Source organism: Serinus canaria, chromosome 6 (assembly GCF_022539315.1).
Source record: "Serinus canaria isolate serCan28SL12 chromosome 6, serCan2020, whole genome shotgun sequence".
In the NCBI taxonomy this organism is placed as follows: domain Eukaryota; kingdom Metazoa; phylum Chordata; class Aves; order Passeriformes; family Fringillidae; genus Serinus; species Serinus canaria.
In genome coordinates this window covers 11689153-11714701 of record NC_066320.1, presented here as the reverse complement: position 1 = coordinate 11714701, position 25549 = coordinate 11689153, and the positions used below count along the sequence as shown (strand labels likewise).

At 40.1% G+C, this 25549-nt stretch overlaps 1 protein-coding gene across 8 annotated transcripts in view; it reads left to right on the top strand.

Moving 5' to 3' along the window:
* The window catches only part of ZMIZ1 (zinc finger MIZ-type containing 1), a 336761-nt gene that overhangs the window by 60656 nt on the left and 250556 nt on the right, over positions 1 to 25549 (top strand). The window contains exon 1 of one of the 8 annotated variants that reach the window (XM_050975943.1): positions 19076 to 19193. The exons of the other annotated variants lie outside the window; for them this stretch is intronic. The gene's annotated coding sequence lies outside the window, so the exon portion shown is untranslated. Of the gene's footprint in view, positions 1 to 19075; positions 19194 to 25549 lie in introns of those variants that run through there. 8 annotated transcript variants of the gene reach the window in all.

The window sequence follows — 25549 nt, the reverse complement described above, 5'->3', positions numbered from 1 at the left end:
ATTTAAATGGATGTAGGCAGATTTCTGATCTGCAGCAGGCTATCAAAATGATGAGTCTCAGAGCTGGATTGTTTTGAGTGCCTTTATTTTTTCAAGTGATGCTTTGAGGGCATGCTGCCACATTCACCTTGTCATCAGTGTGGAAGCAGTAGAATGCCCAGGATACTGCCTGAAAAGTTGGCTATGGTTCTGAGGGAAAAGAGAGGTGGGGAGTTCCAAGGTGCTTTTCTGTAGGTGACCTGCTGTGCAGCAAGTGAACTGCCAGGAGAAAACCTCAATTCCTACGACTGACATCATTTCTGGCTGTTAGGGGTATGGGTGGGTACTCCATTCGCATAGCTCTGAAGAGTTTAGAGATCCTTATGTGTGAACATTTTCAGTTTTCCAAAATTTTCCTCTTGCCACCAGTTTCATTTTCTTAAACTGTGGTAGCAAGAAAAGCATTTTAACAAGACATGGATCAAGGTACATGGATAGGGCTTAGTGCTGCCTTCAATGATAGCACTAGATATTTAGCATTAGCCACAAGTTATATTGATGTAAAGGACTAGAGGGAATGGCAGAGGACTGGAAATGTTCATATTTCTTAAGTCTATTTTTTTTCCTCTTTGTGTTTTTACTGCTATAATAATGTTGAAAATCACAAACTTGACAGTTACACAAACATAAAAGGAAATTCAAAAGAGAAGTTTAAAAAATTAGTTTTAAAGCACATGTTTCTTAAACCGAATGACAACTTTTAATTCTAAATACAAACTAAAGGATACAACTGTATTTTATTGAAGGGCAGCAGCATATATCTTTTGTTCCTCTTCAGACCTTTTTCCAGGAGGAGGAGCTACAATTTGGTGCATAGCTTGCGCTATATATATATAATTTACAAGTTGTGCCATCATTACATTGGAATAAAACTGCAGTTGATATAATTGGAAAGGTCTAGTGTATGTAGTGTGTGGGGAAGGACAAGGAAGTTTTGAAGTGTGTGGAGAATAAGGGTTATGTACATCTAAATGGGAGCTAAAACAGAGCAACATATGTTACTGTGTGAGTAATTGGAGATAAAAAATCTGACTACTTAGATACTGCAGTATATGTGAAGCTGTATGTTTATATGTGTATACACACACAATTTGAAACTTAAAAAATAATGTAAAGATAACATAGCCTTTTACAAGGCTTGTATTATTTCTGCAAATTATTTTTCTCCTATGGCTCTTCTTCAATAATTATTTTAGTCCAGTCACCATATGTATTTTCAGACTTTTATTTTGGTTCTTGTTGCAGTGCGTTCCAAGTAATTTGTATACTTAGCAGTATGTAGCTTTTCTTCTTTAACTCACCATGTGCATGGGTATGTTACTCATCCCGAGGCTTTTGAGATCTGGAAGAGGTGCATCAGAAATGAATTTTTAAATCCCCTTCCTTATCTGAAAAGTTGAACTTGGGCTTTAAACCCCTGTGTTAAAGACCTGTAAAGTCACGTGAACAGCTGAGGTTTTGTTGGAGGAAATGTCGCCTTAAGTGAGGAGGTGCTGAAAGCTTTGTCCCTGCACAGTGGCACTGGGACCGCTGTAGCTCATCCTCCCTAATGGGAGGCAGTGGCCTGTCACACCCAGGAGCAAAGAAGTGTTGGTTTGCTCAGGCTCAGGCACACAACCTAGCTATACCAGCTAGTCTGAGTTGTTTTTCAGTACTGCTGCACTTGAAGGTAAATTTAATCTGACCCTGTTGTTTTGTTGAGATGCATGTCAGGTGGTGTGTCCCTCAACAGAAGTTCAAATACCTGTTTGGAGAAAGCCTGAAATTGTAGGCAGATAGGCCACTCTAGGAAACACACATCCCAGCTTGGCATTTGGGAGCAATGCAAATTCTCAAAAGAGTCATTGAAAATAGAAAAAAAAAGCAGGGGGGTTTGTTTGTGCCATTCACTGCATTAGCAAATGAAGGACCCACATGGTCAGGGTGTTGAACTGACCACACATAAATGAATCAAAGGAACAGCTGGTTGTTCTCTGGTATCTTTAGGCTGTTCGAGAAAGGATTGCCTGATGATCCTTCTGTTGTAACAGAGTCCAGATAGGGACTCTGATGAAAATGCAAGAGAAGTTAGTTTTCTAGCTCAGCGGTAGCAAGGGCACGCAGCTCCCTGCTCCACTTTCATGTTTCACCATGCCTCCTTGCTCTCTCTCTCTCCAGCCGGTTTAATAGCAATGAGGTTACTAGCTGAAGAACTGGCTTTGCTGACTTTTACCTAACAAAAAGGTTTCACAAGCTTTACACTGTATGGCATAGTGATACTTTTCTTAAATACTTGAAGAAAATGTGCCCACAAAGAGCATAGATATCCATGAAAACATACTTAAACATATGTTTATGAAGTAATGCGGATAACTAAACTTTTATATAAGCATAACCATACACCCACACAACTTACAAGACTAGACTTATTTTCAGCTGCCTGATTATCAAAATTACAATTTATATAACATAAATTATGTGAGCCAAAGGAATTTATGAAGCAGAATTCTGGAATTGGTTTAACTCTCTTGATTCTGCAGAATGTTTTCATATTAGTGACTGCAATAACTTTTTAATTTGGGGGGGTTGAAGGGGAACGGGAGAGTTGGAATTAAAATGTTTTATGAAAAGGGATGGATATTTGAAGCATTGCAGAAAGCTATGTTTTAACATTTACTGGAAGGCTAATTGCTAAATGTTTCTTGTAGACCTACTCCAGTACAATGTGGGTAGCTGTAGTCTACACAGCATGTTATGAAGAGAAAACAAAGAATTTGCACACTGGTGTCCGGTGACACCCAATCTACTGTCCAGTGACAAAATCTGAGTACCCAAAGCAAAGCAGCAGTGTCCTAGGCACAGGGCTCTGCCCAAGGTAATCTGCTTTCCTGAGTTAAAATAAGTTTGTTTTCTGGGTGGAGCACCATGCAGATTTGCCCAAAGACTGCAAACATTAATCTCTTCGTGTGGTTTTGTGAACTTAGGTTTATTTCTTAATTTGTGTACAACTCTGTTGGGTAAAAACATGGTGTTGCTGCAGAGAGCTAATGCATGTGGGTGTAGATGTTCTTGGCTCAGCCTCCTTGAGGAGGACTGACACGCAGGAGCTGAGACTTGTGGGATGTTTTTCTCAAACAAACCCTCGCCCTCTTTGGACTAACTACAACAGGAGATTTTTCAATTTCAATTCTTTTTATTTCTCTCCCCTGCTAACATGACTAAGGAATTTGTTTTCAGCCCTTGTGACTGGAGTGTGGGTTTGGTCACAGGTCATGTTCTTAAATTTGGATGGGTTACAACTCCAACTAAATAAAATATGCCATCTTCCCTTGTTCCATCAGTGTGAAGTTAGTTGGGCATTTGAGTAGAAAGGAGTTCACCATTATAAAAGCAGGCAGTCTGAGGAGAATGAGGAAGCTGAGCACAAGCCTGCAAGCACAGCTTGTGTACATATTTGTTGAAAGCTAATTGGCAACGCAGTTGCCTTTCAGAGTTGTTCTTTCACCTATCAGTAGAGCACAACTCTGGTACTTAATGTACTGTAGATTACGTAAACGCTACCCTGAAATATTTGTACAGGCAATTAACTCTTGTTTTTATACTACTCTTGAGTTACAAATGGAAGCCTGCTGTAGAGCTTGGAATATTTATGCTATGAGAGATATTCCATAATTAGATTAAATAATGCTTCCAGCAAACTGGCTAGCATTAAGATGAGAAAAACCAGAATATTGGCTATCCTGGAAGGAGCTGATGGTCTTTTAAAATTCAGTATCTAAGAAATACAGATGCTGTGTTTGTACCACATTGTTGAGGAAGAGCAGTATTTACAAGGGTTTTGTACTGAGCAAATGTATCTGCTTTTGGTTATTATATTTAAAGACTGTAAATGGTTGTATTGCTGACGCTGGTCTGCATTTTTAGTGTGCAAAGCATTATTACTAATGGAGTGACTTGAAGCATGTGTACTAGTGTGGTGTCAGAGTTACCAGAACAACATCATCATCTAATGTGTCTGGGTGGCTCTAAGAATACTTATGTAAATGCATATTTAGTTTTTTTTCCTCTTGCTCTTTTCAAACTTATCTTACAAACATTTTGTCCCTGATGAAATTAAGTCACAGCTCTGCAATTTGAGCTGGATAATAAATCTATTAAAATGCAACCAATTGGTAATAACGGTCTCAAAGCCAGACCTCTGTCCTCTAGAGTTTATTCACGTGCACTTGACCTAATATGACCGTGAATATGAATAAAATGTTAAGGGACTTTATTACAGTTCATAGTGTGACTTGCTGCTAGGATAATAAAACAACATTTAGAACCTCAATTGCTGCAGCATTCTTGTGCTCAACCTGTGCTTGTGCTAACAGAGTTGTAGGTAATGTGTTCCCCAGTGAAGTCAAGGGACTGCTTAAAGGAGTTCTTTAGTATTTTATGTAGAATCAAATAGGCTAAAAAGGTGGAAAATAAAACTGATGGAATCAAAATCCTTCATACATTTCATGTACTAAGACATCACAATAAGATCAGATTGTAGTTGATTTAAAAAAACAGCTTCTTTAGAAAGGAGAAAGTGTAATTTATTGTACATTAGTGCAAAAGTGTTATTACTAATACACACACATTGGCTGTGTATTGAGGCTGGGTTTTTTGTGGATGAGAACAGCTATACTTGACTGGCACTTTCATTATGAAGTCAGAAGCCCATTTGCAGGTTTTGTATTTGTTCTCTAAATGGTCCGAATCGATTGCTTCTGTGATCAGATATTCATCTGTTTTCTTTTGCATTTCTTTTTCCTCCTCAAAACAACCTCTCCCAGACAGAGAATTCTTTATGCAGGAAATTTTAAGCAATTTGACTGAGACTTTTCTCAGTCATTTGTGAATTGTTATAATAGGTTTTACTTGCCCAGTTCAGTAGCAAAACGTTCTTGCTTAAGAGTTCCTCCAGCTTTTTCCAAGACTCTCACAAGTATGGAGATGAGCTGTTTGCATGGAAGAGGTAAGTGTGTGAAATGGTTCTTGAAATGTCTGATGTCATCCACAACCACTCTTCCCTATGTGACAGAAGATATCAATGGTAAATGTGGCTGAAACCAGAAGGCTGCTGCAATTGTTGATGATTTTCAGTCGTGTCTACTTGAATTTCTTTTAAGTTCCCTGTGGCTGTATGAAATTTAAGATATTTGGAGCATTATCTACTTGGCAGATGAAAAGAGACGGGAACTGTTGTAGTAACTGTTGTAAGAGACGGGAACTCTGTCCAGTTGCTGTCTTCTTTCAGTGGCTGTAGTTCATTAAAGTAATCTTAGCAAAAATGAGAAATAAATCACCTTAAGAAATAATTTTGGTTTGATGTTTCTCCGCTTCAGAAATTTGAAACTAGTACTTCGTGTGAAAATGAGGAGACAGAGGGATTTCTGTTTAATTGTCAGGACAAGATTTGTAGGTGGAGGGGTTTTAATTAGGTCAGACAGTGCAGATGGAAAAATAATTTTTTGTGAATGTGACCATTTCTTCAGAGTTACATTTAATGTTTTGATGGAGCAATTAAGTGTCATTAATTTCAGGCTGACAGTCTAACCTGCCTCAGATTTCTTAATCCAAGGTCAGGAGTCATTGGTTCTTAATAAGTGTTGCAATGTGTGAAAAGAACAGGTAGTTTGTAATCTGATCTTCATGACTAACTAGAAATGAGGTGTAACTTTGAAAGAAGTTGAAGTCTATTGAAAAAAACTGTTTTTTATTAAGCAAATGCAGTTGGACTGTAGTGTGAAATGTGGCATTTTTTTACATGTGTCCTAATTTGATGTATTATTTAATCATGGTTGCTTCTGAAGCTGATGGCTGTTGCTGCAGCTCTGGTTCTTCCTTTCTGTGGTGCACCTGTCCTTTCTTGGAGAGTTGGCACTGCCTACCTTAGTTTCAGGGTTTTTTCCTGGTCTCTTTACTAGTCTGTGTTAGAGGCTTGGTGAGCTACCATTATTTGGACTCGTAAGACAAATTATATAAATTGCTGGAACTGTGGTAGTTCACAGTGGCTGTGAATCTGATCTGTACTTTGATTTGTACTTTCCTTCAGTAGATTATACTGACTCTGAGTCTAGTGTAGCTTTTGCTGGTTTTCATGATGACTGTAGGTAGGACTTAGTACAGTTTGGTGGGGTATTCATTCAGGCACCAAGGCAAATGACTATAATAAACAATCTTGTGAACTTTTTACTGCCTGGCTTCCTCTGTCACTGGTGTCAGTGATTCTCATTCTCTCATTTCCTGTACTTGTCACAAACCATTTGAGCAAGCAGTGAAGCCTATGAGGAGCACTGGCTGGGGAGGGGAAAAAAAAAGCACAAATAACTCCCGGTGGTGGGTTTTGACCCACACTTCTAACAAAGTGGTTGCAATAGTCTAAACAGTGTCCATGGCAAGACCTGCATGTTTTATGCCCATTTATTGTGCTATCACTGTGCTAAGGGACTTAGTTGTAATAATTAGCAGACTTTAGGTCAGTGGCAATCTGTTAATTATTCTTGTAGCTCTTCACAGACTATAACTTCCACTAAGCCGTAGGAGTTGGCTGAATTTATATTTTTGTTGTTGTGCTGGTTTTCTTACTAATAATTTTGTTATACATACCTAGAAGTGAATTGTTAAAAGTGGTACCTGAAAAGACTTTTCTTCATTTTTTTCTATGTGTATAAAATATCTAAAGCTTGGAAGTCTGTGTGTCTGACTTAAGGTACGGTGGATTTCAAAATCAGGTATGCTGTAGGGCTCTGTCACCCTTCCCTTTTCTCCACCCCCACATCCAGAGAAAGAAGTAACCTAGTATCTGAAGAATGCAAGTTATGCAGATGTTCAAAAGGCCAAATAAAACAAATAGATGGGCTGCAGCTGCTAGAGCAGCATAAAGCACAGAACACTCGCTGCTGTGATGAGAATGCTGCATTTCAACAGTCCTCTAGCTTTTGCTGTTTGTGGAAAAGAGCATGGTATATTAATTTAACCAGTTTTTAATCTGTTTTGATTGTAAATTGTGATTACTTTCATAATTGTTCAGATTTCAAACCTCCAGATTTCGTGTTAATGAGGGAACATAAGAATAAGAAGTGGTAATGTCCTTTCATAGAAAGGAAAAAGGGAGCCCCACACTAGTACAAGATTTCTTGTTAATCTTTTAGTAAGAAATGACAGACTTTCTTGAAAGGAAATTGGCCCAGTTATTCCCCTGTACAATGTCCAAATATATCTTCTAATGCCCTGAGATTTCAGTGGGAGACCAGACACTCTGCTGTACATTCCAAGTCAACTTTCCATCAGAAATTTTCATGTTGAGTGAGCTGAAGGTCCCCTGACCATTATACTCTTCCCAAGTGAATGTCATCTGGAGATTACAAAAAGGACCAAAACGTGATAGACTTGTATGAGACCAAGACACTGAGTAAGTCATTGACATGCAGATTAACAAAACTGTTCAACAGTTGATCTGCTGTTTTAGGGCATTCCTAAGCAACACAATGGCTTGCCATAGAGAGATGCCCAAGCAAATACTACCCTCCTCTGGTACATTCACATAGCACAACCTTTTCTGGAAATATTTGTATTGTTCTGGGAATAGCATGGGCATGTCAGAGTACTGTAACCATGCACTTGGCTCTTGCCAGCATTTGGTATTGCTACTTCAGCTCTTTGAGCATTGATAAACACACTTCCTAAAGGGGTTCCATGTTTAAAGAATGGTATATTGAACAGCAAGTAAGATGTGGTGTCTTTGTCCTCAGCCTTCTAATCTGGTCCTACTGAACTGTTGTTTTTGACTGTGAAATCACAAAGAGTTTGCTACCTACCTATATCCTGGCCTAGAGGTCCTGCTCAGGGTTTTCCATTTTCTTTATGCTGCAAAATCCAATATGACCATAGTTTGACTTCTGAAATAAAAACAAGGTCATGATTTCAAGTATTTGAGGTAATATTTTGGGCTTGTTACATGCCTGTGTGGCTAGTAGCTCATCCAAAAGATTCCAGACACTGTGCATTTGGCATTTGGTTCTAGGACCAATCTATATTGCTAGGTATTATCTTTTTGCTAGGGAACCGAGAGGACACTGAAGTACCTGGAGCTCAGAGATGGATATGCCTAGACCTTTTCCAATGGTGAACTACTCCAAAAAAAAAGAAAGACTTGTAATTTCTGAAAGTAAGAAATTTTAATAAGTACTGGAATAATTACTTTTTTAAATAGAAAAAAGAAATACAAAGCATGCTAAATTAAAAAAGTGAAAATAAGAGTTTATGGGCAACTTGCTCTTTTCTGCTCTGTTTCTGCAGGTGGGTCTTAAATTGAGAGTGGATTTTATCCAATTCAGTGGATTTCTGAGTTGCCTAAAACTCTTGGCAGTCTTTTCTGTCCCTGAGAAACTCCTTCCATTCTCTCTGAGGCTCAGTTTTGTTTGCACTCTGTTCCTCGTTACAGTCTGTTCTTGAGCTGTAGGCACCAAGCTGCTTGCTAAAACTTCTACCTGCTCCAAACACAGTATTTAAACCTCGGTAAGAAAGCTTAAAAGTTCTTCATAGGAATGAATTGTCTTCTTTCACAGCGATCTACTAATCCAGTCACTTCTGAAAGAAATGTAATGTGTAACACAGAAATTAAATATTATATTGCATGTCTGTAACTTCTTTTGTTCCTGAACTTTGTGACCAAAAATTCTACATGATACATTTTGTGTGTTTATAAGATATGTTTATATATTATATGCTTTTACCAATTAATATGGTCTTCAGAGAACAGAAATTCCTCCGTTGTTATAAAGAAATGTACCACAGCATGATTGTTTCAACAGGCCACTGATACCTGCTTGCAAATACATAATTCCTCTCACTAGAGTAGAATTAATGTTTAAGAAGAAATTAGCAATGGGACGTAACAGAACACTTCTGCCCACTTAAAATGGTGTTGAGTCATACCATTTAGGCTTTTAACTTGCTTATTTGCATTGCAAACTTGTTATGAAGTCTATCATTTTCTCTCGTGGAAGTGTCTCTTGGGGAAATTGAACTCTCTCCTTCACTTGATGACATTTGCACAATACATTCCTGATGTTTGAGGAGTGCTGGGCGCGATCTTTGAGCTCCACTAGCATGGTAATAGGAGGAGAAGAATTATGGTGAAGACATTTGTGCCCTGTGATATCTACTCTTCTGCTTGTGTTTTGTGCTTTTTCTCTAGGAATAAGTACTAATTGACCCAGAATGGAGGGCAGCTAAGCAGATTGAAAGCAAAGCAAACCATTATGGTGGGCTTGGTCACTTTGTTCCTGAAATATGTTCCAAATATCCTTAATGAATGGTAGTGGAGACAAACCTTGTCTGATAAGGTCATTTAATGTAATGAAACTGGATGGGGTTTGTATGTTTTGGTCTTCTAAAAATGCTTTATTGAGTAACTGATAACTGTCATTATTTAACAGCTATACAGTATCTTAATATGTAGTGAAGTTTCTACTGGTTCAGGTTAGGATTTGCAGAGATTAAGTAATACAGTCTGTGGAAGAGTAAAATGGACATGTGATTGCTGTGTGATGTTGTGAGGGTTTTTGTACCTGTAATGGCACATGTGTGCTTGGTTGTTCCTGTGAGTCAGGTAGATGCCATTCAGATGCACACTGTATCTGTTCATCAGGTGCAGCGCTGTGATGTGAGTGTGTAGTGTCTTGCTTCCAAATGCAGGAACATGTGTGTGTGATCTTACTTGGTGTCTGCTGTTTGATGTCACTGCAGGTACTAAACATGGAGTTTTGGTGCATGTGTGTCATTTCCCTCAAAGAGCTGAGCACTTTCTGTGGGAAGAACAGGCTTCAGCTCCAAGTACTTTGAATGATGAGACCCTCTTGTAGTTCTTTCATTACCAGTGGTATTACAGCAGCGAGTAATCTTCACCAGTGCATGGACCCCCATGTTGGTCATTCAAAGCAACAGGCAGTCTGCACACCAAAACTTCAACATTTGAGTCTGCAGTTGTGAGTCCCTGTTTTTCCTTCCACAAGAGACATAGTTTGTCACAAATCATGTTGGAAAGGGAAATGTCAAGGACAGAAAACAGCTTTCAATTCCTGCTTCAGTGCTTTGTCTATTGTGTAGTGCACCTGCTGAACCGACCAAGGCACTTGATTCAGGGTGGACTTATTTTGGCGCAAGCTACTTAACTATTAGTTGTGGGTTAAAATGACAGCCAGCTTTTTTGTTATGGCTTTCTCTTTTCCATATTCATGTTAGACTTTCCATATTTAGTGTTTGAGATTTTATGGAAATACAGATAGTCAAGTGCTACACTTGTGAGGAGGTGAAATGAGGACAAAACACAGGGGACAGATCAGAATCTTTAATCTTTTCTGCTGCATGTAATTTATAAAATGTATTAGTCTGGTTTCATTCATTTACTGAACTATTTCTCACTCCACATCTCTGCTGTTTTTCTTTCATTTGAAACTGGTTCAAAGCTAATTTTGTTTAATAAGGAAGACTCAGCATAGAAAGGTGGTTTAGCCCTCACGCCTTTTTGTCTTTGTTCTTGAGTGTCTGCCCCCCTAAAGTTGTGGGGGAGTTCAGGTAGTGGTGTTAGAGTTACACAAATCAATTTCATTGCAGAGCTTTCCCTGTCATAATGATCAGTTTGCAGCACAAATCTCATTGATTTTTCACAGCCCTGTGGAAAAACCCAAACCCCAGAGTTGATGAATACAGCTGGGAAAGACTCAGGAGACACTACTTTTGTGATTGGTGGGAGTAGCTGTGGCTGTTCCCACCTTCCTGTCTGGGTTCTGTAAACCTTTTCCGAGAAGCCTGGGAGTTTGGTGTGGTGGTTTGTGAGAGATGGTGACTTCTTGAGAGGACAGAGAGAGAGCAGCACTCACATCCACAAGTGATGGGGGAATAATCTTGCTGGGGTCAGTTCTGCCCCATCAGCCAGGGCTGTCTGCTCTCCTGCTCACAGCCTCAGCCCACCACTCACTTTCTCTAAACACGCTCAGAATAATTGGTGCATCACATTGCCTTCTCTTTTTTTTTTTCCCTGTTTTTTTAAAATTTTTTAATATCCTTTCTCCTCAGATAGAGATTTTTATAACTCTTTACAGGGGCAGAAGGGTGGAAGTGCACTAAAGGTTTTTCAAAAAGACAAAAAAGTCGACATGGTGCTGAAAAAGTAAGAATTCTCTCCATAGTAGTGTGTAAATTGTACTTCATGTTCAAGCTGTCTGCTTTATTTTTATAAACTGAGTCTGGCAGAGTATTGTCCTAGTACTGACCCCTTTTCATCTGCTATTATGCAAGGTATATTTAAATAGCTGGACTGTAAATCTCGTTCTGGAAAACTTCCCACCTCGCCTGCCATTCCCCTTGCTACTGCTATTCCTGTTCAGGCAATGTGGAGAGCTGCTGCAGCAGTCGTGGGGCAGCCCTGTGCCTTCTGGCAGCAGCCTGGGCTGCTTGTGGCCATTGCTTTGTCTACTATCAATAATCTATGTATTTCAGACTTGTATCTGCTCGTGGGTGTTTTATGCACTAGATTTTCTGGGCCTGACTATATTTTCAAAGCCTGGTATACCCTTACTGGAAAGGTACAGGCAGTTTGTCACAGGCAACAACACATGTAATATTTTCTGTTGCACAAGGAGAAGCTGTAATTGTGATAGCATAGGAGGATTAACAGTCAACTGTTGAAATTGTTCTCGACTAAACAATTGTTGAAATACCATGGAATTTTTGAAATCATTGGATTGCCTGTTACAATGCCACTTTTTATTATTTCAAATACTGGATTTTCAAAGAATTGTTTTTCTACTGAGCTTAAATGTGAAGAATTAGAAGAAGAAGAAGGAAAATGCTTTTCTGATTTGGTTCATCAGAATGTTTTCATGTTCTTGCATTTGAACTTAGGCAAGTTTACAGAAAATGTGATTTTTTTTTTTTTTTTTTTTTTTTTGTCTGATTTTTGGTAATTTTTTTTTCTCCTGCCCTTGGTGTCCACATGGTGTTTGCATGAGTAGGAGCTTGAGTGTACCCAGAGAAATCAGAATCTTCTAAGACTTAACATGAGGATGTTGTAGAATACTTTTTTCAGTTCTTTTTTTCAGTCAGTGTACTTAAGACTGTGCGGTAATCTGTAAGACATGTGAAAAGCAAGTTTCTGGGCAGTTTGGTTAGGCTGTTATTTGGAAAAAGAAAGCATCAAAGAAGATAAAAGCTGGGATGTCAGTCATTTCAGCAGAGGAAATGGGCAGAATGTGAGAGAGTTTAAGAACTCTAGATCAACAAATATGATGTACAAAAAGGCTTTGACTATTCTAAGTGTATTGGTCTACAAGAGGGAGTTGAGAGGTTAACAAAACTGTAGAAAAATGTATTAATGGTAGGAAAAGTGTTGTCTGCTTGACCGTCAGTCTTTTTTTGTGACTAAAGATAGGGTACTATTGTGCGAGGAAATATATAAACACATGAGCTGATGTTCTAATAAAGGTCTGTGCTTTGAGAAGAGCTGTAGGATGAACTGGATAAGGGAGCAAACCTATGTAATTTTAATTCTTATTTATATTTTCAGTAGTGGAAGCATCTCATGTCAGATTAAAGGAAAGAGTTTTGGGATGGTTGTGATCTAGCATTTATCCATGAAGTTCTGTAAAACAACTGAAGCCACCAACTAAGAAGAAGATGGATCTCCTGCCTCTGTGTTTGCGCTGCATCCCCTTGAGTAGGTCAGCTCTCCTAGTTGGGCAGATATGTAGCTGCCCACCCTTAAGTCTTCCTGATTTAGCTGAATCAGCTCACGAAACTGCCCAAAGGCATCCACCCTTCTGAGTCTTTACTGAGCTGAAGTGAATCGGTTTCTGTAGTCTGTCGAGTGACAGAGCCAACACAAGGTTGGCAGCAGAAGAGCGTGGCCAGGAGTGGAACCAGGTTTTAGGACAGCAGTGAGCCATTCGATTGTCTCATTAGCAAAAACCTCACTCTTTCAGCTTCATTTTACATGCAGTGTTAAGAACAGGAGCTTCACAGTATGTGTTCTCCATATTTTCCCATATGTGTGTTATGGTCTTCAGAGGGATGGTTGGCCATAGCACAAAGTGAAGACTGCATGAGAGTGAAACACAGATGAGGCTGTGGAGGAACTTACTTTGCACAGCACTCTTCTTTTTGCATATCACCTTCCCCACAGCCTGCATGAGGCAGGAGTCCTTTAGAAGCTCCCAGATTTCTTCCAGAGGCAGGCAAGTTATTGTAAGCTGCTAATGGAGTTTGGGTAATTTGTCTGACTTTGCATGTCTGGCTCAGTACTTGCATTTTTTGTTCCCACAGAAGAGTAGGGGCTGACTGCTGATCCTTGGATGATGCCTTGTATTAACTTGGGCAGCAGCATGTCCAAGTAGCTGAGGGATGGCAGTGTGAGCCCCAGGGGAGTTATGCACGGGGTTATTGGCACACACAGTCAGGGCAGCGGCCGCTCAGGGATGTTAGATGTCTGCTGAGTGTCTGAAGAGTTCTGGCTTGATTATTTCACACCTGCAGGCTGGAAACTGGTTTTGCCATCTGCCTGAGGCATGGCGAGACCTCCAGGAGCAGGATTACCCAGTCCAAACGTTTTGGAAGGCTCTTTCAGACTTCCCCCTGGCACAGTTCAAGGGAGAAGCCAAGTCATGTGCAGTCCGATGTAACACCTCCTCACTCTGTGAAGTAAACCTCCCTGCCTGTTCACGGCTGCCACAGAGCTCCCCAGCACTGTGCTGGTGGTGTCTGTAAGAAAAGATGGATGCAGGGATCTGGGGGGGGTGGAATTCCCGCCTTGTGTGGCTTTGTGTTGGTGGCTTGGAAGGAGCACTGAGCGGCTGCATGCTGAGGCCAGCAGGCAGAATGAAAAGCTGCCCCATGCAGGGACCTTTTCTGTCCATCTGCTACAAGTCTGTGCTCTTCACTGGCTGTATTTGGGAATGAGCCCCCATCACTGGAAGAGTTTATGTGCAGCCAGGTCCTAGACCAGCAGCTACCTTTCTCTGGCACAAGAGTGGAGCTAGCCAGTGGTACAAGGTGCAGGTGTGTGCCCTTCATGTGCACGCATGACAGGATATATTTAGAAGTGAACTCGATTTAGAAATGAAGGGCTCAGAGTACGGTGTCTGGTTTGGCAAGGAGAATGTGAAAATGTGGTATAGATATCTTAGCTTTTCGTAGGCTGGAACTAATTGCTGTACAAAACCCTCGCAGGGACTCAGTCCCTTTAAAGAAAGAGCAAACATGTTAATCCTTGTTATTCTCGCATCTCTTTGATTGCTTTCTCCTGCTAAATGTAAAGGATTTGGAATCTACCACGAGGTACAGCTTTTGGAGACCTGAAAAATGTAAGCATTTGTGATGACTCTCTTTCGCAATTCTAGCATGCATTTCAAAGGATTATAAAAATCTAAGTCGATAATGCATTTCAGCAATTTTGCCTTGTCAAAACCCCTTCCAGTTCCTTGGTAACTATTAATTGTTGGATTTCAGATGGCAGGGATGTTTGAGCACCATATGTGATTGCATGTGTTAAGCTCTATTGCTGCTGGGGTGGGAGGATGTCAACCACTTCTGAAAAGAAATTCTTACTTGGGAATGATTTTGCCACTTGAAAAGTTAAGAGAGGAGCTTATGAATGTTCAGAATCAAATTTCTGGTCCCATTAAGTTGCTGTAGGAATTTTGCCACTGGCTTCAGTCCATCAGTGATTTCACTAGCAAATGTAACATCCAAAAGAAGATCCAGGCAGTGCCTCTGAGGAGTTGACAGGAGAGGTGCAAAAGATTGCTTGGTAAATGAGAAGAAGTAGATATTCCAGTTGTGTATGAATTTCGCTTTTTTATAGCAAAGAGAAGAACACTATCTAAATTCAGTCTGTGATTTATTTCTTTCACAGGTTTCAGATTTTACATGCCTTTTGGGGAATGCTGTAGTTTTAACATCATAATGGTAATAAAATGAAGATATTAAGAAATATGCTATGACATGAAGTGGTGTTGCAAAAATTCTTGAAGTTTAAATTGTTCTTTTCAGTCTATTATAATATCTGGCAACACTGTTGTACAATTTGTAATTGTACAGTGGTATTAAATAGAAGTTACTTCCATTGAGGAATATTATACTAAAATGGTAATGAATATTATTTCTTCTGATCACCTGTGTGTATATCTGATTCAGATATCACATGTAATTCAAAAATATAATTGTAACATCCTAACTAAGCATGTATCTTTTTATTGACAGATTTGGATTTTTTAAAGTAGCCATTAATGCAACATTTGTGATAAAGAGGAGCAGCAAAAATGTAATTATTTGTATTAAAATTTTATTATTCTGGTTCATGTCATTAACACTGTGAATAATACTGTGATTTGAAATTCAGGTCTGAATTTGTGTTTAATTTCTGTATTAATTATATTACATTAAGTAAAATGTATTTACTTTGTACCTTTTTAAGTTGCTTCCAGTAAGAAATACACATTTTAGCCAGTATGTCAAGCATTTTTGATGTAAATAATCCTAGGTTTACCACTGTGTTTTATATTCCAGCAGCTTCAAGACTTCTTTCTTTTTAGGAGCTAAAGTAGTACTCAGGAACAGGCTGCCTTTGCCTGGAATGTTTACCATCAAAATAAGTTGGGAAGAATATCCAAGAATATCCTTTTTTGTGGATAAATGCTGCAGATGCAGAAGTGGACTATAATTTGTGTGATAATATATGGCAGAGCTAGAGCCTGATGTCCCCATTTCCTGCATCCAGACCATTCATTGACATAGCTTTAAAATTTAGAAAACATCATTGAGCCTTGAACATTTCAGTTTCATTGATCCTCGTACCAAAACTGTTCTTTCTCTGCTTCAGCCCAGCACTTCTACACAGCTCTGCAATCTACAAATCAGCATGAGCCACTTGAGCAAAAATGGATAGATCTTACTCATCAGATATATCAGTGCCTTTAAAATGCAGTGCATGGCTGTATCATATAAAGTTGTGTCAGTTATTGTTTTATGTCCCTAGATTAGAGTTTCAAAAATGCACTGGTTTTTTGTACAAGATATTGTGTGGAGAAAATCTAATTTGAAATCTGTAAGTGATCTGCTCTTACTTGATGATAATTGAATCATTATTTTTTCAGCCATAAACTTAGCAAGACTGTTTCTGTATCCTCTTGTTTATACCTAAGGTATTATCTGTTATTGCAGTTTCAAAGATTATAGTCTATCCTTAGTTGGGCTAGACAGTCAACTCCATGTACTGTGTTTTGTAAATACCTATTGTCTGAAGGATTTGTGGCATGTCTTTTCTGTAAATATTGATGAAAACCTGTACTTATTGCATCAGTGTGTTGTCCTTCTGATGGCATTTCAGTGTTAAATAAACGGTAGCTGCCAATCATTTATTTTCAGTTAATATTGCATATTTAAATTTGCATCTAAGTGCTTTCTGTGTCAAGTGGAGGCAAAGAAGTTGGTTTTTATGAATAGCATGCTGCTTTTTCCCATGTTTTAATCAAGTTCAGAATTAGTGCTTTTCAGAACTCTCAGTATTCATGCATAAAAGGGGTGTCAGTTGATTTTAGTCCCTATCAGTGTGAAACTGTTTCCAGCAACTGTATTAACTATGGAGCAGTTAATTGCTGCTATAAATAGTGTTCTCTCCATAGTCCAGTAGGATGCATTCATGCTTACATTCAGTTTTATGCACTGTTTGGCAGATCCTCCTCAGAGAGTTGCGCTGAGTTGCACCTTTTCTGGTGCATCAAGTTAGAGTTGTGTAATGCATGCTGTTCTTCATGGGATTCTCTCTTTATAAGAATTTTTCTACTCCTCAAATAACCATCCCGTCACCTTGGTTATTCACTTAGGAAGAAGTCTGCCAAGGTAACTGATTTGTTTTGTCTCTGTTATGTGTCTAAACACATCATTTAGTGCATCATAATGAAAATTTGGATTGGGACAGACTGTTATGCCTTCAAAAGTAGTACAGGATTGCATGTTGTGAGTCAGTACTGGTCAGGACAAACAGCAGGGTTACCGTTTGGCCACAGTCTGGTTTGGTCCTCTGTCATGCAGCAAATGTATATGGTGATAGCCATGCTTTGGGAATGGTGCATATGTACTGGGTCCAGGATGCACTCTCCTGGTCAGTTGCTGGGAACAGGCTGTACATGCCCTCCCTGGGATGGGAATTGCTTTCAGTAATAGCATGAGAAGTACTTCAGGAAATAATTCTGTTTTGTCCAGTTTATGAATAAAGCAGATGACTGTGTAGCTCCATAGCTGAAATAATTCTCCTCCCTATCTCCTCTCCTAACTGAGACTGTTACTAGCCTTGGTCAAAAAAGGAATATTTACAAGTGATTCCTCACCTGTTATCAAAGTGAATATGACTCTGCTGGTTTTTCCTCTTTTGAAATACATAGCTACAAAAATCCAAGGTGCCATAATAATCTTAAATGCCTGTCCCTGTCTGTGGAAATAATTTGCCTATCCTGCTGTCACCTGCAGGGAGTGGAGGGTTTGGGAGTGGTAATGTGTCTAATTAATACCCTAATAGAAAATTTATGGAGAGCTGAACAGCACTTGCCTACCAGATTACTGTTGGTGTTGTTACCCTTGTTCATTCTTGTTTTAACAGCTGCTTGTACTGTATGTACCTCTGGAACCAAGACAAGGTTGGCAACAGCTATGCATGGAAATTGGTGAAAATTCATGAAAATTGCACAGGCTAAAGGTGCATATCTCAAGTTATTTGATTTCCCAATTAAACATAATTGGGTTATGAGGAAAACAAAAAGCTGCTCCTTGTAGGGCTGTTCTGCATCACCTCTTGAGCACTGCAGTTCACCCTGGAGGTCTGGGTAGCCGGTGGGGATGCGGTTTTGCTGGGTTCTGCTCTCAGCAGGGCATGTGCACCTGGAGGGATCAGGTGGTACCTGAGGCTGTTCTTCCTCTGCTTCCAAGTGCTGGCCAGGCAGATTTTAAATGCTGACAGCTGTTCTTGGAAAGTGAAAGATTTTGGTGTTAGCAGGGGTCTAAGCAGAGGGGATGCTGCTGCAGTTAGCATTGTATTGGGCTTCAGGCAGAAGGGTGAGGGCAGAGAGAATACACTGAAGTTAATTTCCAACTTACTGCCGAGGGTCTTGCAAAGCTGCATAACCACCCTGAGCTCTTGTGCTGTGTAATGCCCCTGACAGATTTTTTATGGCCACCAGGTCTCTGGTCTCCCACTGGGTCATTTAGTCCCTGTCTGAGCACTCCCAGAAGCTAAGGGAGGTTTTCCACTGAGGACCTGTCCTTTGCAGCCAGCAGGATCAGCAGAGCCTGTGTGCACAGCCTGTGCAAAGGCTGCACCCTTGCTGCCCATCTCAGACAAGTGTGAAGGACAGCAGGTAAGGGTTGGCAGACTTTGCTTGGTCTTTCCTGGTGTCTCTGGGTGCTGGTCTTTACAGAGTGACAGCTATAAAATTAGATAATCAGTTAATCACTGGAAAATTAGGCTTGTGTCTTTGTGGAGAACAAATACAGTATTTATGTAAAAGTTGTTAGGAGTTTTTTTAATTAGCAGAAATAGATGCAAAATGAATGATGATTAGGCAGCTGATGAATTCAGTAGTACAATTATGCCTAAAGCTATGCCCCAGTACTTAATGATGGATGCTCTGAGCAATCAAAGAGGCCTATTTATATAATTTATTTATTTAAAAAAAGTTAGATATTAGGCAAGATGTCTGTGTATATTACACTTATATGAACTTCAGTGTCTGAGAAAACCTTTCTGAAATCTGGTAATAGAAGTATTTTTAAACTTCTTTCTGTAATTATTTAAATTAACTTTTACTGTAGTTGCTGTTAACTTTTGAGTTTATATGAAAGGCTGTTCTTTAACCGATAGCTAGTGAAATACTAATCATTCCCTTGAAATGAGAACCACACAGGAATTGTACAGATTAATGTATTTTTCTTTCTCCTTTTGGGTAGTCTGAGACCGAGGAGTGGAGGAAATAACAGAGCCCCGGGTGTCTGCTCTGTGAAGCTTTAAGAAAATGCAAGTCATGATGAGCAGCTGCCTTGTATGCAGCCAGTTGGGAAGGCTAAACTGATTAGTCTGTAAACACTAGGAGATGGTAAGTGTTGGTGTCAAAGAGACTGTGACAGTCATCAGATTGTGGTTTATCTCAGGCTGTCATTTGAATGATGGCTCTCCCCCACAGAAGCAGTTTTATGGCTTTGCAGAGGTATAATCTGAGCCCAGCCTGATGGATCCAGAGCTGCTCAAAGCAGCTTCCCAGTTGTCTGTTTTGTACCACCAACTCTGGGCTTTTCACAGACAAGACTGTTATTTTCTTTTCACGAACCAGGAATTACAAACATAAAATTTACTAGGCCTGACAGAGTGGAAATTGGCACTTGCCCATTTGCAGAAGGGTATTAGCAGCAGAGAGTTCCCTGAGGATAAAGCATGGGGGCTGCTCACAGGAGCAGCAAGCGGGTGCTTCCTCGCCTGTGTCCGCCTGGGGCAGTAGCAAGGTTGCATTTTGTGCTCAGAGATGGTCACAGGAAAAAGCATTCCTGTAAATGAATGGACTTCTAACCTGCTGCAGAGCTGGGCAAGAGCATGAGTTGATCCTTTCTGCTCTAGCTGGATGATGCCCTTAGGAGGGGCTGGATGATGGGCAGTGAGCTTGGCAGTGCTTGGTGGGTACAGTCACCTCTGTGTTGGGCTTGTGGCAGATGTTCTTCAGTGAGGCAGCTGAGGGCACACACAGCTGTGCATGCAGGAACTGGAGCTCATTTCTGATACAGGTCCAGTGGCTGCACCACCTATGTGAAGTTATAAATAAAACCCACTCTTGGTTTGTTTCTTCAGTGCTGCAGACAGGAAAGAAGCTCCTACCTGAACTACTTGTGGACTTCTTGGCTATTTTAAGTTTTAGGGTTATTTAGCACCCAGTCATAGGAACTTCTGCTAAAATATAGTCCATGTCAATGGGAATAAAAAAGGATTTACTTGCTCACATAGAACACAGAACCTCCTGCAGTCTTGCAGGTCCCAGTAAAGGCTGCCATTTTTCAAAAATATTCTCTGCTCTGGGTGATGAGCAAGCCTTTCTTCCTAAAGATTTTCTGGAAGACCCTGAGGCACCATCACCTGGACAATAAATTTTTATTTCACTAAGGGTCAGAGGGAGCAGTCAGAAGCTCTGAAAGCCAGCCACATTGGAGCTCCTCCATACAACCCCCACAGCTGCAGATGAGTCAGGAGGGGGTCAGAAGAGCTCTTTCACAGATGCTGCCTGCTGGGAGATACATAATAGGAGAATAAACAGTAAATGGAGATAAGTAAGAGAAGGTGAAAAGACAGCTATTATCCCCTTTACAGTAGAGAAAATTTTTAAACCAAGCAAAAGCAAAATTAGGAAGAATATGGAGGCTAGGGGCATATATAGATAGATGTTACCTTAAAACACTGTTCCTGCTTTGGAGATTTTGTAGGAAAGAAGAAAAGAATTACAAGGAAAAGCAAACAACAATCCAGAAGAAGGATTTCTAGGGAACTTGCCCTGAACTTTGGAGCAAAGGTTGTAGACTGGAATCTGGTTATTCAGCAGAGGGCTGATAGAGGAAAAAAGGAATTTGTGGAACTAGCAGTGAGATATGTAGAGCTTTCTTTAAATGTTTTAATTCCATGGATTGCATTTAATTAAATCTCTTCTGCTCTCCTTTTTTCTCATGAGAGTTAGAAGTTTGTTGTGTTTAAATCTGTTAGATAAATGTGCAACACCTTTCACATTTGATCTTTTCTATATTACTTACATTTAGAATAGCAATTTTTTGCTGTTCTAGAAGAAGTCCTATGATTTGTGCAGGAGCATCTTTCCCTTCCTTCTAATTCTTTTGAGAGTAAACCATCCCCAGCACATCCTGATGTGGCAATTCAAAATGCTGATATTCCTGGTAGGACCTGTTTCTTTAATGAGGGCCTGTAACCTCCATACTTGCTCAATGGAAAAGCATAGTTTAAGACACAGGTTTTGATTTAAAAGCTGTTGGCAGTTGTCTTGCAGTAGGTGTATTTCTCTGCTTTCCTAGCTGAAGATTTGTATGAAATGTGACAATTAAGAAACCAGGTTTCCTGCTCTGGGTGCAGTGGACAATGCTAGTTGATCTGCAAGCTGGAAAGATGGTGACATTGGTTACTAGTTTGCAAGGATAAGAGACTATTGATTTCTGGCAAATAGATTATGGTAGAGCAAACATTCATAAAAGCCATGCAGAGAGCATAATAATGTTCAGCAGTGGAAATAAAAAATGCAATTGATTTACCATGCTGCCATAAAGCAGCACTCCTCCTCTCCCTACCCCAGTAATAGAGGCTGCTGTGCCTCTGCCTGGGCACCCACCAGGGAGCCAAGGGCGCCAGTGTTTCTAATTGCCTGGAATTTGGCAGCTGGAGGGGATGCCACTTGCCTTGGCCTGCCTCAGCATTTATAAATTGCTAAAGTTCCAGACCTGGCTCGGTGTGGTAAACCCATCTGGCTGAGGAGAGCCAAGTTCTTGCCATTCCCAAATGCCCCCTGCCATCCCACCCACCCACACCCACTCACCTCCAGCCCCACATGCATGTTCTGTGCCCCCCATTGCACACATGCATCTTATCCTGGGACTGGTGCTTCCTTCTGTCTATGTTGTGCACCTGGGAAACATGAAATCAGGATTATTTGGTTTAGTTATTATTGTCCTGCATGAAAATTAAACCATTGGTAGCAGTTGGTTTTCTTAAAATTCAGTTCCATGACAGCTTCATAAAGCAGAGGTGTGGCAGCATTGTGCCAGTGGGATGCTGTTTCAGGTTGCTGTTTGTATACCAGACTTCCTCTTCGACTTCCAGAATGCTAGGATCAATGTTGCCTGATTTTGTGGATTTTGAATGCATTTTTCAAGTATATTAAATATTTAAGTGCTACTCCCAGTAGGAGGAAAGTGATAAGTTTTTTTTTTCAGCCTGTCAATAAAAACACTGAAATGAATGGATCTGGGTGTGACTTTGTGAGCTCAGAGAGTCAAAGCTTGAAATGCTTGCACAGGAGAATCAGAACCAATAGGTTTTTCCCATTTGTGCTTTAAAATAATCTTACATCCTTGCATCTCGCAGTGTTCCCCTACCTTGTAATAGTACAGGCTTTTTTTTGAGTATAAGCAATGATGCAAACATATTCTTCCCCTTTTAACAGGCTAGCCAGCCTTTTTTGGGTCTATTCTGTAGTAGTCCCCCAGTCTGCTTCATCTCGTGTGGCATTCTGGTTTGTCAGCCTGGCCTGCAGATTAGAGGTGGGGAAGCCAGGATCATTATGGGATACATATCCACTTCTTCTGTCACAGCCATATTGAAACTTGAGGACATCTTACTGGATCATGGCAGTGCACTGTTGAGGTACAATTGTTTAGTAATGCCTCTTAAGGAGTCTTTGGCTCAGCCTTGGTTTTTATGCCAACTGCCTGTTGTGTTGCTCTAAGCTGGTTGTGTCACTGCTTTTCAACCTCAGGTACAGTTATTACTTCCTCTTTTCTCACAACTGGAAATTATTCAGCTTTTCAACTAAATTGCATTGGTTTTGACTTAGAGTACTAAAAGAAATTGTTAGGTTCAGAATTCGGGTTTGTTTCTTTTTTTTTTTTTTTTTTTTAATGATATGGTCTAAAAATATGTGTGCACTAGCTAAAATACTGTATAGCTTCCAGTACACCCTGCTAAAATCTATGCAGTGTTGCTGTTTGCAGGTAATTAATGTTGTGGTATTATTTCTCATGTTCAGTAAATTATTGCTGAAGTTTTAATCTGTTGAAATACAAAACTGTAGAGAATTTAATGCTGACCTTTGTATATGAAATGAAGTATAATTATTAGATTTGTAGAAGGCATTTTGAATTAGCTAACATGTACTAACTCATACTTTCACTTGCCATGGACTGCTGAATTGATTTTATTTCCAGGAAGTGTGCTGAAAGTGGGAAGAGAGCATTTACCAGAGGTTTCTGTCTTGCCATTAACACATGTTTTTATTTTATTTTCAAGTGTTGTGTAAAATAAATCCACACAATGTGTATGCACTCAGGTGCATAGATGCACAAAAAATATTGGTTGAGAAAAAATTCAGAGAGCAAATTCATAATAAGTAAAGAAGTTAATGGCAGATCAGAGTGTACTTTTGGAGGTGGCAATAGGCACAAGATGATTGCAAGGCTGTTCCATGGAGCAAGACAGCAAAAGCATTGTGTACAGTCAGCTGAAAATCCTATTTTTTCTCTTTCCTAGAACATCTAGCAGCTTCAAAGATGGCAGATGACTTTTTGATTTCCTTGTATAAAATCTAGTGAGTTTTCCCATAGTTTGTGAAAAAATCTTACCTGTGCAACACATCAAATGAGGATATAGATTGTCTTTGCGTAAGGATTGTGTCTTCTGTAGGGCAGTTTTTAGGTTCTTCTAACCCATAATTCAGGGGTTTTTTAAATAAAAATGTTTTATACAAATTTGCTATGGTAGATCAGTTTGCCGTCAGCTTACTTGTTTTGCTGACAGTGTCCAGCAAGTGACTCTAAACCAACAACTAGTGTATTTCTAAATGTTGTGTCTCTGAAAGCTAAAGCCTTCTTCCTTCTCTTATGAAAAGATTGCAGAATCCTTTGGTTTACACCTCCTGTATGTTCTGGTTTTTCACCTAAATTGTCTCTGTGGCTGCCATGGCTGCTGCCTTGAAGCCGCAGTGCTGAGCTCTTGGATTACAAGGCGGAAGGAAGATTTGCTCCATTCCAGGATGCCATGTTCAGCTTTACCATGTCTCAGGGCAGTCCCTCTGTCTCACAGTGCAGTTCAGGAACTCCTTTAGTCTAGACATGCGACACTTTTGGAAGGTGTCCTTTGCCTTGCCTTGCCACCTTGCACGCACAGAGTTAGTCGCAAGTTGCTGTCTGCAGAGAACTTGGCCTGCTTAAAGAACTACCTGCAGGGATGAGAAGAGTAGTGTGAGTCATGGACAAGGTGAAGCTGGAACAGATGGGCACTGACACTGCTCAGGCTGGGCTCTCTGCAGAGGCCTGAGCAGTCCTTATGAGGTCCTGTGGAAGTTGGTGCTGAGAGGACTTTGTGCGTGGCTGGATGCTCAGTATTTTGAGCTGAACTGAATAAGAGAACAGCAGCAGTGTTCAGACTCAGGAAGAGCAGATGACTTGGGTTCTGAGTTCTTCCCATTTTGCTGGATGAGCTGTTTGTTCATGTTGCTTCGTCTCTATTCTGCTGTTTTCTCTGGGGGTTTGCTGTAGTGGCTATTGCTGTATGAAGTGAGTCGAGCCACATTGGGGCCTCCTGCAGAAGTTGTGCTGCTATCCCTGTCCCCATTTCAGACAGGACAGATTTAAAAAAAAAAGAAAAAGCATATGCTAAGACTCTTCTCAGAAGTCATTAATTTCCCAGTGTGCCCAGGTCTCTTCTGCCATGTCGTCTCCTCACATATAATGTGGGTTGCAGATAGGTCCAGGTTGTCAAATGTGCAAGGAGATGTTAATGGCAAAAGGGAGGTGGCAGTTGTAGGACCTAGCCCATCTTGTCATTTTGTTCATTTGCTTCAGCAAGCAATTTTTATGTTTTTACCACTTCTCAATTCCACTTGGATTTATGTACCAAGTGCTTAGTGTTGGTTGTTCAAATCTGGAAACAAAGATTACAATAGGGCCCTTTACAATAGGGCTGTTGTGAACATTTGATGTGTGGGAAGACAGTGCTTCTGCTTTTTGATGTCTTTCCAGATAGAGCTGAGCTGGTTTGGTGTGAACAATTTGAGCTTTAGAAATAAAGTGTACCATGATACAGACCCAGCTGTCTTGGTGCTCTCCAAGCTCAAGCCAGCAGGCAGTGTTGCCATACACCACAGTACACTGTTCTCAGGCCTGAGCAATGGCTTTACTGCAGTTACCTGCTGGCCAGCACAGCACACCCTTGGAAGAGGGAGCAGAGAATGGAATTTCACTGTGGACAGGGAGGTGGTACAGCTGTTAGAGGCTTTGGGAAGTTTGCCTGCCTTGTCAGTTACTTATAATCAGCAATCCTAAGAGCATATTTGAATATCCTGTTTCCTGCTCATCACTGGCTCTGTTTTCCCCAATATCCCTTTTCCTAACATACGTACATAAAGTCACAGCTTTTTTCAGTTTTGAAAAGCAGGTAAGAATAATTCATTTGATAGTTTTCATTCAAAGAAAAATATAAAGCTTGCAACAACTTTACAAAAACCTATTTCTTGGTAGATTTCTGGGCAATTGTATTTCCATAAGTGGCCTTAAAAATACTATGGATTATCTCTCTTTATTCATTGAATTACAAACCTTTTGAAATACCTTTTCATGTTCATGGGTTTGCACATTGCAAGACACAATGGACTTGCAGTCTTGGCTGGACCTGTGGTTTTTACTGTAACATTTAAAA